This window comes from Dendrobates tinctorius, unplaced genomic scaffold (genome assembly GCF_039654945.1).
Source record: "Dendrobates tinctorius isolate UK_male_01 unplaced genomic scaffold, ASM3965494v1 ptg000008l, whole genome shotgun sequence".
Classification (NCBI taxonomy): Eukaryota; Metazoa; Chordata; class Amphibia; order Anura; family Dendrobatidae; genus Dendrobates; species Dendrobates tinctorius.
In genome coordinates this window covers 21,675,262-21,687,687 of record NW_027361676.1, presented here as the reverse complement: position 1 = coordinate 21,687,687, position 12,426 = coordinate 21,675,262, and positions in this window count along the sequence as shown.

Below are 12,426 nucleotides of genomic sequence, written 5' to 3'. Positions count from 1 at the left end.
CATACCCCCCCGTTAAGCACAGCATGTCCGCGGGCTGTAAGACAACAAAAGGTACAATACAGGAACACACAAAAATTTTTAAATGCTGTTCAACAATACTTATCTAATCTTCCTAATGTAGGAGGCACATTTCTTAAACATTACAAACAGGTTAACTTCCTATCTTAGTACCAAAAATTTACTTAAGTGCAATTCCTAGTTCAAAGTGCTATACTCAACACATTTTCTTTAGTACATTTTCTATCAATTATTCTCTTTTTCTTTCTTTCTTCTACTTGACGCAAGACACTGACCATCTACTCTTGGCCTGTCACCTGTCACTTTCAATTCTTCAGTCTTTATTCAATTCTCACATTCTATCTAAAAACTTTTCTAATTCTCTGTATCAAATATTCTATAAAAGACATTTACTTTTCACAAGACACAACATTATCAAATACGTTATCATAAAACATTCAAAACTCTTGTAAGGTGCTGAACACTGCTCCCAGCCGGGATTTCTTGCAGTGTCCCTTGAGGTAGACATAATTCTTCGAAAAGTGTCCATGCAAAAACATTATCTTCGCAAAGTGTCTTTATATGTAAAACCAAGAAAGGGCACCTAAAGAGGTGCAACTATTTACAATAAAAGTTTTTGGATCAATCAGCGTCTATGATCTCCACAGTTCCATTTCAAAAACAACGCTGCCAATCAAAAACTGGGCAACATGATGAACAAAAGGCAAAGGCACAACTGGTGCAACAAACCCTCCTGGGTAACGAGATATAGTAACTTATAATTCTTCTACTGGTGATCTCCTCCTGGGGTTCTGGAAGCTGAACTGGAACTGTTCTCATCCTGATTCTGTTCCTTGCTATGGGGTCTTGTCTGGTACGAGGTCTAGCTCCTAAGGCTTCCGCAGTGTGTTGGTGCTGATGAGCAACTGTCTGGGGATTTGACAGTAAAGGGATCCCGAGATCACCGTCCCAAAACGATCCAGATCCCCCTCTGACCTGTAGATGTCGGATCGGGCATGCCGGCTCCAACCGTACTCCCACCAGCATGGTCCTCCTCCTCCTCCCCATCAACCCATTAGGAAGGCCGGGGTAAATACCTGGGAGTTCCCGACTGTGCGGCCTCTGTTCCGGTGCAGGCGTGATGGCAACGGGTGCTGCCGGGCGAGACACCAGGGACAGCGGTGGGACCAGCAGCAGCTCCGGGTCCGTGGGGATTGCTGGCGGGACCTGCGCAGCCGCGCCAGGTCCGGGCAGGAGTTTCTCTTCCTCCGCTTCAGCTCCTGGAGCTGTGTATAACTCTGTGTATCAGCAGCAAAGAGGGGACGGAGTACGCTGCCGATGGCATGGCAGCGGCTCCGAGCTCTGCAGGCTCTGTCAGGAAAAGATCCGGTGCGACAGCGGCGGGTACCGATGTTGCGGGTAACGCAGGTGTGTGCCCTTCCTGGGCGCGCTGCAGGTTTAATGTCCATAGCGCTTCTCGCCTCAGTCGCAGGCGGCGAGTCAGCTGGATAATCTGGTCCTCCAGCTGTTGGGGATTCATTCTTGAGATCGGGTCGGAGCCTTCAGCCATGGCGCCAGGGAGATTCAGTTCCCCGCGCTCCGCAGGCCTCCTTCCCTTGCTCTCCAAGATGGCGTTCTTCTTCTTGCTCCGCCCTTCTGCTCGCCACTGGCTTCCTCTGTCCCTCCTTCCGGGGGCGGCGTCTTCTTCCAGTGCCTCCATACCAAGCCTGTATACGAACCCCTCGGGGGGTGGGCCATGCATCGGTCACATAGTAATTCAGGCAGGGATGGCCCAAGACTCTTCGCAGTCTTTTCTTAGGACCTCCCATCTCTTCACGCCCTTCTTCTCCACGCCAGCGGCCATTTCTAATGTCCATTTTACAGTCTATTATATTTGGTCTTCTGCACATTTTCAAAAGTTGTAAATCCAAGGCACACAGAACCCAATGGCATCGGGTCTCGTCATCCTGTTCGTGACGCCAAAATTGGGTTGCCCTCACACACCCAGGGCAGCGGGGGTACTCGGTACCGGGCCAGTGTCGAGGCGGGAAAGTGTCACAGCAGCGGTGACCCAGTCCGTGGCCCTGGGCGCCCAATATCAATGGCGGCGATGTTAATGGTGTTAAAGTTTATTAGGTAGTTCGTGACGCCACCCGTGGTGTTTGGCAAGTAAGATGGTAAGCCAACACTGCATACAGATCCGCTGGGACTGATGGTGTGGTGCAGCAGAGATGGTATAGCTCCCCACAGGTGGAGCTGTAGTCCCAGGGCAGTGTAGGGGTAATGGGTGAGGAGAGGCGCAAAATGGCACAGATGTTGTTACCCAGATGTAGCGGTGCTGGAATAACTGGAGGACACCAGAGTATGCGGTTCCAAAGCTTTACTCACTGTTTGCAGTTCACACAACTGCCTGCCTCCGTACTGTGTTCTCCAGGTCAGGGCTCCAGACAACCTCCAGGCAGGATAGGATTCTCCCTTCCACCCTCTGCCAACATGTACCTTACTGAACGACTCCTCCAATGCGCCTTTAGGTGCGAAGCACTCCAGTACTTAGTTACCCTGGAATGCCTCTCTCTAGGTGTTCCTAGTCTTTACTTGTATGACAGACAGCTGTAGCCTGCTTCGGGGACTCCTCACTGCGTCCCGGCTCTCTATTCAGTTGCTGTTGTGTCCCAAGTCTATGATGGGAGCAAGGCGTTAGCGGCTCACTACTCCTCTGGTGTCTGTTGCCGGACATAAAGATCCAATAAATCTCGGGGACCAGGCCCCGGCCTTTGCGCTCTCTGGACTGGAAGGGTTATCTCTCTTTCTCAACCTGCTTCCCACCGTCCTTCTATTCTCCTTCATTCCGATCTGTTCTATCTCTCTTATGGAAGGTTAGGTTATCAATCTTATCAGTCTCGTTCTCTGGTCTTTCTCGTGCCAGCAGCCCAGATCACTGGGACCTGCTGCAGAACGTCCCTCAGACACCCAACTTCTCTCTTTTCTCTCCTCTAACCAACTAACCTCTAACTCTCACTCTTCCCACTCTTTTATACCTAACTCCACCCGCCTCCCCAGCACCTCTCGTGTTACGAAGCCAGGGACCACAAAAGGCACCCTATGACCTTTCCAGCATAAAGCATGGATGGGTCCCTGCTGAACTATCCTGTGTGTGGGGTGCAGGTGTTGGAATGCGGAAAGGAGTTCCCAGCCTACCTGGATGGTGGGGCACTACACCTTAGGAGAAGGTGCAGTACCTCTGTGGCGACTGAAGCCTCAGGGGCGCCACACTAGTCTCACCAGATTAAAGTCTGGTTCACTTAATCCTCACTGTGATCTTCCTATCTCCCACCATGTTAAGCCCCAGAAGACTCGTGATCCCACACTAGGAGACTCCAAGGAGCTCTTTACCACAACATTTCTTGATTGTGGCCTCTCAACCTGCATGCTCCAAGAAGGACAGGACAACATGCTGTTCAGTGCTGCCTAAAACTTTAAGCAGCCATGGCCAGAAGAACATTACGGTGGGGAACTGCAAATTTAGGATAAGGAGGAGAATAATGATGGTGAAACACAGTTGCCGCTAAGTCTTGTTGTTAAGTTACAAAGCCATCAACCCAACCTGGTAAACTGACATGCAGAGCAAGGCCAGCAGAGCTGAGGGGGAGAGATTGCAACATAGAAACAGACGGGGTGACCAGAGGGAGAAGGCAGGCAAATGTTCCACAGGGCACCCACAGTTATGAATTCCTCCGTCAAATAGTTAGGCATTCCTCATTCTGGGACTTTTTTAAAGAGAGTTCTGAGACAAACAAAATGGCCATATGTAACTTGTGCCATGCCAATATCAGCAGGGGTCTGACCAATAAGAGCCTATCCACCCACAGCATGGTCAGGCATATGTCATCTAAGAACCCAACTTGGTGGGCACAATGCGTGGGTCCATGATTGGTGCCCTCAGATTACACCACTGCCTCTTCCCTAGGTGCTTCCCAATCCCCTGTCCAAAACACTGATGCCGATGCCTCCTGCCCTGCACATTCTGAAACACCATCATCAGCGACTTCCAAATCCTTGTCCCATCCCAGTGTTCAGATGTCCCTACCCCAGGCATTGGAATGGAAAAAAAAGTTCCCAGCCACCCACCAACATGCCCAAATGCTAAACAGGTGCATTTCCAGGCTACTGGCCATGGAAATGTTGCCATATACGCTGATAGACAATGAGGATTCCGTCGACTCATGGCGACAGCCACCCCTCGGTACTAGATCCACAGCTGTGATTTTATTTGCCAGTGCAGAATCCCCACTTTGTGCTAGCAAGTGTTCAGGAACATCACCCGTGCGCTTACCAATGTACTTACTGGCTTTGTCTACTTAACCAATAACACGTAGACAAGCTCTTGTGGCTAGGGACGCTACATTTCCCTAATGGCACACAAGGTGAACATTGCGGAGGCTGGAGCCGAGTAACTACCTGGCACGGCGCATGTGCTCCTGAAGCCGTGGATTGCTGACTCTACTGCTATTAGGGTTTCCTCCACCTCCTACAGCAGTTCCTGCTCCACTCGTACTCCTCCTCATCCTCCATTTCTGATATGGTATCTCAGTGCACATTGTCCATGTCCACATCATCCAGAAACTGGAAGTTCTGCTTCAGCAAGGCAGCAACAAGCTCTGCTGAAGCTTTTTTTTCTGGGAGACAAACCGCACACTTCAGCAGAGTTACTTAATCGAATAACAGACTAGACAGATCTGTGGTTTTTACCACAAACCTCCAACCAGGTATGGTCGTGTGTGATAATGGGCTTACCTGGTGGCGGCTATGAAGATTGGCAAGCTCACACATGTGCCATGCCTGGTATATGTGCTTAACTTGGTAGTTCAGTGGTTTCTAAAAACAAACCCAAATATGCCAGATCTTTTGGTCAAGGTATGGTGCATTAGCGCCCATTTCCACAAGTCAGCTACAACTGCCACCGCTTTTGCAGTGCTGGAGCAGCGCATGCAAGAGCCAGATCACTGACTGGTGTGCAACATCACGTGCTGGAACTTCACATTGCACATGCTGGCAAGGCTTTGTGAGCGGCAGAGGCCAGTGGTTGAGTATCAGCTCCAATGCGCCGTCAGTATTCTGGTCAGCCTCTGCACATAACTGAAGAGTGGGCATGGATGTCTGACGCTTGTTTGGTTCTCCACGATTATAAGGACTCCACAAAGATAGTGAGCGGCGATGATGCCACAGTCAGCTCACCTATCCAGTTTCCGTGCCTAATTAAACAGATGCTTCTCAAAATTAAAGATGAAGCTTTACATGCAGACCAGGGGATGGAGCAAGACATAACACAGAGATATTGAAGCCAGCCCTGCCTCATCTCATGTGCTCATCGTGGATTGAGTAACAATGAGAAGGTGCATGCTAAGGAGGAGAAAGCGGAGGAACAAGAGCTGGTGGCTAGCGCAACAGAGGCTAGTAGCCACACAATATTCCTCTCATCTCTCCTAAGTGGATAGGCGGAGGATGGGAAGGAGAAGGAAAAGAGGGAGGAGGAAATGGAGAGTCATCATGGTGGAGACAGGAAACTATATGGAGCTTGGCACAAATGGTTATGTATCGCTGCCTTTCCTGTGACCTTTGCATCACATTCATATTGGCAAAAAAGAGTACTGGTTGTTCATCCTGCTAGACCCACGCTATAAGGAGAACTTTGCATCTCTTCTTCCTGAGGTGGAGAGGTCTTCTAAAATGGTGCTATACCAGAAGGCCATTGTGGAAAAGATGTTGAAAAAATTCCCATCAGGCAAAGATGGCAGGGGGCAATCTTTCTTGCCCAACCAAGGAGGCACACAAGAGAGGCAGATGTACACTGTCGAAGGCATGGGCCAATTTCATGACACCAACCCAGAGGCCAGGGCCTGATGACCTGATATTTTTGACAAGGATGGAAAAGTTTGCCAAGATGGCCAAGCAATAACTGCTCAACCAAACCAGTGTACTCCCTAATTCTGCTGCAACTTTCATCTATTGGGTCTCAAAGCTGGACACCTGGCATGAGCTGTCCCTCTCTGCCTTGATGGTGTTGTGCTGCCCTGCTACTAGCTTCTTGTCTGAGTAGGTTTTTAGTGCAGCCAGGGGGGTCATGACCGACAGGTACTTTCACCTGAGAGAAGGCAGACAGGCTCATTCTCATAAAAATGAACAAAGCTTGGATTAACTCGCACTTTTCTACACCACCTATTAAGTGTTTGTAATATTCAATATTTTAATGATACCCACCAGTAGTTGCCTTTCAGGGGTCTATGGATGACCCTCCTCATAATTTCTGTCTGGCTTTGAACTTTCTGCAAAGCCTTTATGACTGTATAAGTACATCAACTACACTTTTAAAATATTTTCATTCAAAATGTTGTTATGGATTCAATGACTCATCCATGCAGTTTAACATGGTAATTGTTGCATTACGGTGGTATGTAAAACGTACAAAAAGTGTAAAAAGTAGATCAGGCCTAGATTACTCATCCATACAGTATTGCATGCTTTGTCATATTTTTGAGGTATATAACTAGGGATGAGCGATATTGCCCGATATCGTATCGGAATTCCGATTTCCGATATTGAAAAAATATCGGATATTGGAATTTCCGATTTCCGATATCAATGCAAGTCAATGGGAGAAAAAAATCGGAATTACAAAATGACCACTACAGTGCTATATAATGGATGAAATGGAGGGGAAACACCTCAGGATAATGGGGAAGGAGTTTGCAGAGACAGCGGAGCAAAAAAATCGCTAGAAAAATGCACAGAGCGAAAGCTGTAGCAGGAAAACTGGTCGCCATCTTCTTATCAGCGGTGTTTTTTCTATGGGTTAGGATTAGTTGGGGTAGGGTTAGGGTTTATGGTTCGTAGGGTAAGTGTTAGGGTAATGGTTAGGGGTTAGGGATGGTTAGGGTTAGGGTTAGTGATTTTACATTATTAAATTAAAACTGCCAGTGGTGGTGTCAATATGCCCTTTGACTGACATGTGTCCGCGTTCAGCTCACCTTGCTTTGCAGGGAGTTTCCAGGAGCACCACGTGGAGGAACGGATACACTCCCTTTAAACCATGCTTAGTCTTCTTCTGCTCATTATATTACTGTTATTCAGTAATTCTGCATATTGATATTCTGCTTTTGGTTCATGTACATCTGCTCCTACTGCTTCCTAAACCTCTGTCTATGGTTATCCTGCTATTGGCTGGTCGCAGAATGTCCCAAACCCAGAGGAAATATGCAGAAGTAACAGTAGGCACAGGAACTTGAGAGAACCAGCTGGTGAGTCTGGAACCCGTATGGGCAGCAGAAATCAGCATAAGAGCCAATGGAACTAACGGGCACCAGCTGACGTTACCAGAGGCCGATAACTAAACAGGAGGTAACCTGTGCCAGAACGCACTACCAAGGACCAGCAGACGTTACTGGAACTCGGATACCACAAAGGTGGGACCTAAGCCATTGACTCTACTGAGAACCAGCTGACTTTACTGGAACCCAGATAAGCAGCAGAAGGTAAAAGTGTCAGTGGCTGTACTGGGCAACAGCTGACATTACTGTAGCCCGGATACCACAATGTAGTAGTGACATAAGCCAGCCAAAAGCACTGCCGAGAAGCCCAAAAAAAACCCACAAAGATGCAAGTTCAAGAGCAAAAAGACAGGAGTCCGGGGACATCTCCATCTGTCTTCTTGTCTTGGGTCTTCTGCATCTGTCTTCCTGTCTTGGGTCTTCTGCATCTGTCTTCCTGTCTTGGGTCTTCTGCATCTGTCTTCCTGTCTTGGGTCATCTACCGGAGTAATGTCTTCTCGGCAGAAGGTGCAAGAGCCACATTTGCCCCCGCAACCCGGACACAGTCTTCTTTACTCCGCAGTCGCAGCAGGGGAGGAGGAGGGCCTACTGGCACTGTCGAGACCAGCCTTGAGAGCCAGGTCCCGGAGTCCACGTAGGGGGCTCCTACACTGCCGACACCACGGATAACAGCCAACTGAGCTGGAATGATGTACGGCGGGGGCATGGAACAGTGCGGCGGACACAACCGTGTAACGGCGAGCGTTGTCGAAACACGGTTTGGAGCAGGAGGTACTCGTGCCCTTGGGCACTCCCGAGAACCAGTTGGCGATGCTGGAACTCGGTTTACCCCTTGGGGGAGGCACCAGTGTCCGCACTTCACTGCCAGGAAACAGCCGGCGTGGCTGGATCCCACCTCTTGTGCTTCTGCCTATAGGTGTTTGGCATCAGTCATCCTTTTTTTCCTCTTTGGTCAAACGAGGTACAGCTGGTGTTACTGTTGCCCAGAAACACAGCATGCTGTGAAAGTGGCAGTCACGGAAATGGGCACTAGCTGGCAGTACTAGAGCCCAGAAACACGGCATGCTGTGAAATCAGTAGTCACGGAAATGGGCACTTGCTGGCGGTACTAGAGCCCAGAAACACAGCATGCTGTGAAAGTGGCAGTCACAGAAATGGGCACTAGCTGGCGGTACTAGAGCCCAGAAACATGGCATGCTGTGAAATCAGCAGTCACGGTAATGGGCACTAGCTGGCGGTACTAGAGCCCATGGAAAACAGTATGAGGTGAAAGAGTCAATCACAGAACCAGGTGCTAGATGTTGGTAGAAGAAGCCAAGAACACTGGCATAACAGATGATGATGTGTGCAACATAGGCACATGACAGTGCATGCATACTGCTACCAACCATGCATGTAACCTGTCTACTCTGGCCCAGGGCAGCAAAAGTCACCAGAAATCCAGGACTGGTTCATTTTTAGGAATGTAAGCCGGTCCACATTTGCAGCTGATAGTCTGGTACGTTGGTCTGTTAGTACATTGCCAGCTGCACTAAAGACACAATCAGAAATCACACTGGCACCAGGACAAGCCAGGACCTCCAAGGCATACTGGCTAAGCTCGGGCAATGTATCCAACTTGGAGACCCAAAACTTGAAGGGGGCAAATCCATCCTGAAGCACACTGACAGGGGTGGAGAAGTATTGTGCCACCATGTCATGGTAACGTTGCCTCCTAGTGCGTTGCACTGTCTGTGCTGATGGTGCCTGAACTGTTTGTGGGTTCAGAAACCGTTGGAACAGGTTGGGTATACAGAACCTGTCAGTAGCAGATGTACTGCTTCTGCTACTGGCTTCTGAACAGATTCCGCTGGGCCCAGGACGCAGTGAGGTGCCTGCTAGTGCACGCGCATCACTGCTATGCGGTGGAAAAGAGTACATGAGTGAATTAACCAGTGCATCTTGGTACTCCTGCATTTTACGCCCCCGGTTTAACGGTGTAATTAGGCTTTGAAGGCTGTCCCGGTAACGTGGATCTAAGAGGGTGGCCACCCAGTAGTCATTTGTGTGGAGAATACGAGCCACGCGTGGGTCGTTTCTCAGACACTGCAGCATGAAGTCACTCATGTGCTAAAGGCTACCAACTGGCCATGCACCGCTGTCACCAGCTGGAGGAATGTGCTCTGGCTGCTCTGCATCACCCCATCCATGCTCTATCTGCTGACTACTAGTAGAGTGCTGTGTACTTTCCTCCTCTGGCTCATCCATATAGTCCTCCTCATCCTCCTCGCTTGCTGTGTCCTGCCTGGACCTTTGTGAGGCACCCACAGAGCTTTGCACCAACCGGGCCGATGAAGATTGCCTGGTTGGTGCAAGTGTCTCATCATACTCCTCCTCCTCCAGAGAAACCTCATCCCTTAGTCCTTTAAGTGATTATTCTATAAGGCATATAAGGGAAATAGTCAGGCTGAGTAGGGCAGCATCCGTGCTCACCATCAGAGTGGAGTCCTCGAAGCACTTCAAAATGGTACATATGTCCTTCATGGATGCCCACTCTGTGGTTGTAAAGTGGGAGGGCTGAGATATGTGTCGCCTACTTTGCGCCTGCTGCAGCTGCAACTCCATAATTGCAGGTTGCTGCTCACACAACCTCCGCAGCATATGCAAAGTCGAATTCCACCTGGTGGGGAGGTCAACAATGATGTGGTGCTCGGGCAGGCCCAATCGGCGCTGCATGGCTGAAAGGCGCGATGCAGCCATGCTTGAATGCAGCAAATGAGAGCACTCGTATCTGACTTTGTGCAGCAGCTCCTCAAGGTCAGGATAGTTCCTAAGGAAACTCTGCACCACCAAGTTTAGGACATGGGCAAGGCATGGAATGTGAGTCAGACCACCTAGGCCCAGAGCTGCGACCAGGTTTCGGCCGTTGTCACACACCACCATACCTGGCTGGAGGTTGAGCAGCGCAAGTCACATGTCGCTCTGCTCCTTGAGCGTGTTCCACAGCTCGGTTGCGGTGTGGCTAACATCACCCAGATAAACCAATTTCAACATGGCCTGTTGATGTTTGGCCGATGCAGTGCTGAAATCGGTTGTTGTGGTACGTCTGGGTGCAGGCGAGTCTGACGAGGAGTATGAGGAGGAGTCAATTTGTACGGAGGAGAGGCCTGCAATCCGTGGAGTTGGCAGGACCCGCGCACTTGCACTGTCTACTTCAGTTCCAGGCTCAACTACATTTACCCAATGGGCGGTGATGGAAATGTAGCGTTCCTGGCCATGCTGACTGGTCCACGCGTCGGTGGTCGGGTGGACCTTGCTACTAACTGCATTTTGTAGCGCATGCTTAATTTTATGCTCAACATGCTGTTGCAGGGCGGGGACGGCTTGCCTGCTGAAGTAGAAGCGGCTGGGAACGCTGTATTGTGGGACTACAAACCCCAACATATTGATAAAGGCTGGCTTGCTCACCAGCCAGAATGGTAGCATTTCCACTGCAAGCAGTTTGGCAATGCGAGAATTCATGCCCTGTGCTCGTGGGTGGTTTGCCTAGTACGGGCGCCTTTTCTCCCACACCTGTTTGACAGATGGCTGCACACTGGATTGGGAGTGTGAGGATGCCAGCAATTGGGATGCTGATGCTGACGAAGTACAGACAGTGTGCCGCCGTACAACACTGCCTGCAGATGCACCCTGGCATTCTGGCGAGGAAGCGGGAGCAGCTGTTTGCAAGCTGGAGTAAGAGGTGGCCACTGTGGCTGAAGAGGTGGAAGGTGGGGAACCAGCTGCAGGTGGCGAATCATCTTGGGTGTGATGCTGCCACTCCACAGGGTGCCTCTTCCTGACATGCGTCAACATATTGGTGATATTAAGGTTGCTGACGCTCTTCCCTCTCCGCAGTTTGTCGACAAAGCTTTCATCTGACTACTGTAACGTCATCTGCAACTTGGTCGAAAAAGGCCCATGCACCACAACTCTTGGGCGCACCCCTTGTGTTATTTAAAAGAGCCCTGATCCTAATGGGTGCTGAAGTTGAGGGAGCCGACAACCAATTTTTCCCTCTTCCTCTCCCACGTGGACAGCCACGCTGCGCCACACCTGCAAGCTCTTCCTCTGAGCTATCCCCACTTGCTTGCTGCCCCTCAGCATGCCATGATGGGTCAAGGACCTTGTCATCCAATACACTTTCGTCAGCAGAAACTGGCAGCTGAGTTTCATCATCATCTGCTGACTGGGGTCTGGTCACTGTGGGCACTGGCCTACCCTCCACTTCTTCCTCAGACGGACACAGTGGTTGCGCATCTGTGCCCACTACCTCTTCGTCAGCTGCAGGAATGCTGTCTGGATGGCACACAGATTCCAAGCCAACAGATTCTGAGAAGAGGATTAAGGTTGGCTCCTGGCCCTCTGAATGTCTGGGCAATTTAGTGTGCGGTGAAGAAGCAGATGGGTGCTGCTCTTCAGTGGCCTGACCCGATGTGGTGGAAAGGTCCAGGGAGGATGCTGTGCTCATTGAGGTGGATTCCTCAGCTGGTATCCAACCAACAACGGTTTCTACTTGATCCTCTCTTATCAGCCTATGGCCCTGCGCTCCTAACAAGCTGCGCATAAATGACTGCTGCCGGGTGAAAGTAGGTGCTGAGTGACTTGGGCCTGCTGCTTGCTCTGGATGTGCACCATGTCTAGCTGCTGATGCACCTCTTCCGCGGCCGCCATGGGGACGTCCCTTACTCCCTGCCTTCTTCATCTCTATTAATGGATTCAGAACGGCAAGAAAGTAATTATTAGGAATTAGTGTGCTTATTCCTGTAGGACTACAAACAGGTATAAGAAACACTAATGGCACTGTATGATGATGGTGTGTCTGCTACACTTTATTTGAATCTAGTGTGGCCTACACAAAGAGTAACGTGTGTTTGTGGTATTGGTGTACACGTTACGGTCGGATGTCACAGCGCAGTAAATGACACTGCTGTGATACCAAAAAAAAAAAGGATTCTCCGGGACTGGGCCAGGTGCTGTGTGGCACCAGCCACAGAGGTTGTTTGGGTCCCTCACAGCACAATCCCTATATAGTGTTTAACATTTAGGAAAAAATAGGGGAAGGGGATTTAAGGGATGAAAAGAA